Here is a 5,000-nt window from a genome sequence, read left to right on the forward strand (position 1 = left end):
AGAAATGCATCCTTTCTGTAAGCGTTCGCCGATGGCATGGCGTTGCCAAATTAGTCTTGAAGTGGCTCTCGAATCGAGTCAGCGCTTGCTTACGGCCACACCACCCTGAGCACGCCCGCTCTCGTCTGATCTCGGAAGCCAAGCAGGGTCAGGCCTGGTTAGTACTTGGATGGGAGACCGCCTGGGAATACAAGGTGCTGTAAGCATTTAATTCTTTATTTAATTAATTATTTATTTATTTATTCATATAATTTTTTTCCAGAAATGCATCCTTTCTGTAAGTGTTCGCCGATGGCATGGCGTTGCCACATTAGTCTTGAAGTGGCTCTCGAATCGGGTCAGCGCTCGCTTACGGCCACACCACCCTGAGCACGCCCGCTCTTGTCTGATCTCGGAAGCCAAACAGGGTCGGGCCTGGTTAGTACTTGGATGGGAGACCGCCTGGGAATACCAGGTGCTGTAAGCATTTAATTAATTATTTATTCATATAATTTTTTCCAGAAATGCATCCTTTCTGTAAGCGTTTGCCGATGGCATGGCGTTGCCACATTAGTCTTGAAGTGGCTCTCGAATTGAATCAGCGCTCGCTTACGGCCACACCACCCTGAGCACGCCCGCTCTCGTCTGATCTCGGAAGCCAAGCAGGGTCGGGCCTGGTTAGTACTTGGATGGGAGACCGCCTGGGAATACCAGGTGCTGTAAGCATTTAATTAATTATTTAATTATTTATTCATATAATTTTTTTCCAGAAATGCATCCTTTCTGTAAGCGTTCGCCGATGGCATGGCGTTGCCACATTAGTCTTGAAGTGGCTCTCGAATCGGGTCAGCGCCCGCTTACGGCCACACCACCCTGAGCACGCCCGCTCTTGTCTGATCTCGGAAGCCAAACAGGGTCGGGCCTGGTTAGTACTTGGATGGGAGACCTCCTGGGAATACCAGGTGCTGTAAGCATTTAATTCTTTATTTAATTAATTATTTAAATACTTATTCATATAATTTTTTTCCAGAAATGCATCCTTTCTGTAAGCGTTCGCCGATGGCATGGCGTTGCCACATTAGTCTTGAAGTGGCTCTCGAATCAAGTCAGCGCTCGCTTACGGCCACACCACCCTGAGCACGCCCGCTCTCGTCTGATCTCGGAAGCCGAGCAGGGTCGGGCCTGGTTAGTACTTGGATGGGAGACCGCCTGGGAATACCAGGTGCTGTAAGCATTTAATTAATTATTTATTCATATAATTTTTTCCAGAAATGCATCCTTTCTGTAAGCGTTTGCCGATGGCATGGCGTTGCCACATTAGTCTTGAAGTGGCTCTCGAATCGAATCAGCGCTCGCTTACGGCCACACCACCCTGAGCACGCCCGCTCTCGTCTGATCTCGGAAGCCAAGCAGGGTCGGGCCTGGTTAGTACTTGGATGGGAGACCGCCTGGGAATACCAGGTGCTGTAAGCATTTAATTAATTATTTAATTATTTATTCATATAATTTTTTTCCAGAAATGCATCCTTTCTGTAAGCTTTCGCCGATGGCATGGCGTTGCCACATTAGTCTTGAAGTGGCTCTCGAATCGAGTCAGCGCTCGCTTACGGCCACACCCCCCTGAGCACGCCCGCTCTCGTCTGATCTCGGAAGCCAAGCAGGGTCGGGCCTGGTTAGTACTTGGATGGGAGACCGCCTGGGAATACCAGGTGCTGTAAGCATTTAATTAATTATTTAATTATTTATTCATATAATTTTTTCCAGAAATGCATAATTTCTGTAAGCGTTCGCCGATGGCATGGCGTTGCCACATTAGTCTTGAAGTGGCTCTCGAATTGAGTCAGCGCTCGCTTATGGCCACACCACCCTGAGCACGCCCGCTCTCGTCTGATCTCGAAAGCCAAGCAGGGTCGGGCCTGGTTAGTACTTGGATGGGAGACCGCCTGGGAATACCAGGTGCTGTAAGCATTTAATTAATTATTTATTCATATAATTTTTTCCACAAATGCATCCTTTCTGTAAGCGTTCGCCGATGGCATGGCGTTGCCACATTAGTCTTGAAGTGGCTCTCGAATCGAGTCAGCGCTCGCTTACGGCTACACCACCCTGAGCACGCCCGCTCTCGTCTGATCTCGGAAACCAAGCAGGGTCGGGCCTGGTTAGTACTTGGATGGGAGACTGCCTGGGAATACAAGGTGCTGTAAGCATTTAATTCTTTATTTAATTAATTATTTATTTATTTATTCATATAATTTTTTTCCAGCAATGCATCCTTTCTGTAAGCGTTCGCCGATGGCATGGCGTTGCCACATTAGTCATGAAGTGGCTCTCGAATCGAGTCAGCGCTCGCTTACGGCCACAACACCCTGAGCACGCCCGCTCTCGTCTGATCTCGGAAGCCAAGCAGGGTCGGGCCTGGTTAGTACTTGGATGGGAGACCGCCTGGGAATACCAGGTGCTGTAAGCATTTAATTCTTTATTTAATTAATTATTTAATTATTTATTCATATAATTTTTTCCAGAAATGCATCCTTTCTGTAAGCGTTCGCAGATGGCATGGCGTTGCCACATTAGTCTTGAAGTGGCTCTCGAATCGAGTCAGCACTCGCTTACGGCCACACCACCCTGAGCACGCCCGCTCTCGTCTGATCTCGGAAGCCAAGCAGGATCGGGCCTGTTTAGTACTTGGATGGGAGACCGCCTGGGAATACCAGGTGCTGTAAGCATTTAATTATTTATTTAATTAATTATTTAATTACTTATTCATATAATTTTTTCCAGAAATGCATCCTTTCTGTAAGCGTTCGCAGATGGCATGGCGTTGCCACATTAGTCTTGAAGTGGCTCTCGAATCGAGTCAGCCCTCGCTTACGGCCACACCACCCTGAGCACGCCCGCTCTCGTCTGATCTCGGAAGCCAAGCAGGATCGGGCCTGTTTAGTACTTGGATGGGAGACCGCCTGGGAATACCAGGTGCTGTAAGCATTTAATTATTTATTTAATTAATTATTTAATTACTTATTCATATAATTTTTTCCAGAAATGCATCCTTTCTGTAAGCGTTCGCCGATGGCATGGCATTGCCACATTAGTCTTGAAGTGGCTCTCGAATCGAATCAGCGCTTGCTTACGGCCACACCACCCTGAGCACGCCCGCTCTCGTCTGATCTCGGAAGCCAAGCAGGGTCGGGCCTGGTTAGTACTTGGATGGGAGACCGCCTGGGAATACCAGGTGCTGTAAGCATTTAATTCTTTATTTAATTAATTATTTAATTATTTATTCATATAAATTTTTTCCAGAAATGCATCCTTTCTGTAAGCGTTCGCCGATGGCATGGCGTTGCCACATTAGTCTTGAAGTGGCTCTCGAATCGAGTCAGCGCTCGCTTACGGCCACACCACCCTGAGCACGCCCGCTCTCGTCTGATCTCGGAAGCCAAGCAGGGTCGGGCCTGGTTAGTACTTGGATGGGAGACCGCCTGGGAATACCAGGTGCTGTAAGCATTTAATTAATTATTTAATTATTTATTCATATAATTTTTTTTCCAGAAATGCATCCTTTCTGTTAGCGTTCGCCGATGGCATGGCGTTGCCACATTAATCTTGAAGTGGCTCTCGAATTGAGTCAGCGCTCGTTTACGGCCACACCACCCTCAGCACGCCCGCTCTCGTCTGATCTCGGAAGCCCAGCAGGGTCGGGCCTGGTTAGTACTTGGATGGGAGACCGCCTAGGAATACCAGGTGCTGTAAGCATTTAATTAATTATTTAATTATTTATTCATATAATTTTTCCAGAAATGCATCCTTTCTGTAAGCGTTCGCACATGGCATGGCGTTGCCACATTAGTCTTGAAGTGGCTCTCGAATCGAGTCAGCGCTTGCTTACGGCCACACCACCCTGAGCACGCCCGCTCTCGTCTGATCTCGGAAGCCAAGCAGGATCGGGCCTGTTTAGTACTTGGATGGGAGACCGCCTGGGAATACCAGGTGCTGTAAGCATTTAATTATTTATTTAATTAATTATTTAATTACTTATTCATATAATTTTTTTCCAGAAATGCATCCTTTCTGTAAGCGTTCGCCGATGGCATGGCGTTGCCACATTAGTCTTGAAGTGGCTCTCGAATCGAATCAGCGCTCGCTTACGGCCACACCACCCTGAGCACGCCCGCTCTCGTCTGATCTCGGAAGCCAAGCAGGGTCGGGCCTGGTTAGTACTTGGATGGGAGACCGCCTGGGAATACCAGGTGCTGTAAGCATTTAATTCTTTATTTAATTAATTATTTAATTATTTATTCATATAAATTTTTTCCAGAAATGCATCCTTTCTGTAAGCGTTCGCCGATGGCATTGCGTTGCCACATTAGTCTTGAAGTGGCTCTCGAATCGAGTCTGCGCTCGCTTACGGCCACACCACCCTGAGCACGCCCGCTCTCGTCTGATCTCGGAAGCCAAGCAGGGTCGGGCCTGGTTAGTACTTGGATGGGAGACCGCCTGGGAATACCAGGTGCTGTAAGCATTTAATTCATTATTTATTCATATAATTTTTTCCAGAAATGCATCCTTTCTGTAAGCGTTCGCCGATGGCATGGCGTTGCCACATTAGTCATGAAGTGGCTCTCGAATCGAGTCAGCGCTCGCTTACGGCCACAACACCCTGAGCACGCCCGCTCTCGTCTGATCTCGGAAGCCAAGCAGGGTCGGGCCTGGTTAGTAATTGGATGGGAGACAGCCTGGGAATACCAGGTGCTGTAAGCATTTAATTCTTTATTTAATTAATTATTTAATTATTTATTCATATAAATTTTTTCCAGAAATGCATCCTTTCTGTAAGCGTTCGCCGATGGCATGGCGTTGCCACATTAGTCTTGAAGTGGCTCTCGAATCGAGTCAGCGCTCGCTTACGGCGACACCACCCTGAGCACGCCCGCTCTCGTCTGATCTCGGAAGCCAAGCAGGGTCGGGCCTGGTTAGTACTTGGATGGGAGACCGCCTGGGAATACAAGGTGCTGTAAGCATTT

General features: G+C 47.7%; 12 non-coding genes and 8 pseudogenes across 12 annotated transcripts; all 20 read left to right on the plus strand.

Moving 5' to 3' along the window:
- Positions 1-87: 87 nt before the first annotated feature.
- On the plus strand, positions 88-206 carry LOC141360770 (5S ribosomal RNA; annotated as a pseudogene).
- Positions 207-347: 141 nt separating this feature from the next.
- On the plus strand, positions 348-466 carry LOC141360437 (5S ribosomal RNA). Its single transcript, XR_012366951.1, has one exon. It is a non-coding gene; the product is annotated as a 5S ribosomal RNA (ribosomal RNA).
- A 120-nt stretch (positions 467-586) lies between these two features.
- Positions 587-705, plus strand: LOC141360740 (5S ribosomal RNA). The gene has a single exon (XR_012367050.1). It is a non-coding gene; the product is annotated as a 5S ribosomal RNA (ribosomal RNA).
- Positions 706-834: 129 nt separating this feature from the next.
- LOC141360329 (5S ribosomal RNA) lies at positions 835-953 on the plus strand. Its single transcript, XR_012366842.1, has one exon. It is a non-coding gene; the product is annotated as a 5S ribosomal RNA (ribosomal RNA).
- Positions 954-1,094: 141 nt separating this feature from the next.
- LOC141360317 (5S ribosomal RNA) lies at positions 1,095-1,213 on the plus strand. The gene has a single exon (XR_012366830.1). It is a non-coding gene; the product is annotated as a 5S ribosomal RNA (ribosomal RNA).
- Positions 1,214-1,333: 120 nt separating this feature from the next.
- On the plus strand, positions 1,334-1,452 carry LOC141360750 (5S ribosomal RNA). The gene has a single exon (XR_012367051.1). It is a non-coding gene; the product is annotated as a 5S ribosomal RNA (ribosomal RNA).
- A 129-nt stretch (positions 1,453-1,581) lies between these two features.
- LOC141359890 (5S ribosomal RNA) lies at positions 1,582-1,700 on the plus strand. The gene has a single exon (XR_012366376.1). It is a non-coding gene; the product is annotated as a 5S ribosomal RNA (ribosomal RNA).
- A 128-nt stretch (positions 1,701-1,828) lies between these two features.
- On the plus strand, positions 1,829-1,947 carry LOC141360278 (5S ribosomal RNA). The gene has a single exon (XR_012366791.1). It is a non-coding gene; the product is annotated as a 5S ribosomal RNA (ribosomal RNA).
- A 120-nt stretch (positions 1,948-2,067) lies between these two features.
- LOC141360947 (5S ribosomal RNA) lies at positions 2,068-2,186 on the plus strand (annotated as a pseudogene).
- Positions 2,187-2,327: 141 nt separating this feature from the next.
- LOC141360427 (5S ribosomal RNA) lies at positions 2,328-2,446 on the plus strand. The gene has a single exon (XR_012366941.1). It is a non-coding gene; the product is annotated as a 5S ribosomal RNA (ribosomal RNA).
- A 140-nt stretch (positions 2,447-2,586) lies between these two features.
- Positions 2,587-2,705, plus strand: LOC141360543 (5S ribosomal RNA; annotated as a pseudogene).
- A 140-nt stretch (positions 2,706-2,845) lies between these two features.
- Positions 2,846-2,964, plus strand: LOC141360544 (5S ribosomal RNA; annotated as a pseudogene).
- Positions 2,965-3,104: 140 nt separating this feature from the next.
- LOC141360761 (5S ribosomal RNA) lies at positions 3,105-3,223 on the plus strand. Its single transcript, XR_012367052.1, has one exon. It is a non-coding gene; the product is annotated as a 5S ribosomal RNA (ribosomal RNA).
- A 141-nt stretch (positions 3,224-3,364) lies between these two features.
- On the plus strand, positions 3,365-3,483 carry LOC141360773 (5S ribosomal RNA). The gene has a single exon (XR_012367055.1). It is a non-coding gene; the product is annotated as a 5S ribosomal RNA (ribosomal RNA).
- Positions 3,484-3,613: 130 nt separating this feature from the next.
- On the plus strand, positions 3,614-3,732 carry LOC141360889 (5S ribosomal RNA; annotated as a pseudogene).
- A 127-nt stretch (positions 3,733-3,859) lies between these two features.
- On the plus strand, positions 3,860-3,978 carry LOC141360545 (5S ribosomal RNA; annotated as a pseudogene).
- A 141-nt stretch (positions 3,979-4,119) lies between these two features.
- Positions 4,120-4,238, plus strand: LOC141360784 (5S ribosomal RNA). Its single transcript, XR_012367056.1, has one exon. It is a non-coding gene; the product is annotated as a 5S ribosomal RNA (ribosomal RNA).
- A 141-nt stretch (positions 4,239-4,379) lies between these two features.
- Positions 4,380-4,498, plus strand: LOC141360795 (5S ribosomal RNA). Its single transcript, XR_012367057.1, has one exon. It is a non-coding gene; the product is annotated as a 5S ribosomal RNA (ribosomal RNA).
- Positions 4,499-4,618: 120 nt separating this feature from the next.
- Positions 4,619-4,737, plus strand: LOC141360984 (5S ribosomal RNA; annotated as a pseudogene).
- Positions 4,738-4,878: 141 nt separating this feature from the next.
- Positions 4,879-4,997, plus strand: LOC141360656 (5S ribosomal RNA; annotated as a pseudogene).
- The last annotated feature ends 3 nt before the right edge of the window (positions 4,998-5,000 follow it).

Source organism: Misgurnus anguillicaudatus, chromosome 23, assembly GCF_027580225.2.
Source record: "Misgurnus anguillicaudatus chromosome 23, ASM2758022v2, whole genome shotgun sequence".
Classification (NCBI taxonomy): Eukaryota; Metazoa; Chordata; class Actinopteri; order Cypriniformes; family Cobitidae; genus Misgurnus; species Misgurnus anguillicaudatus.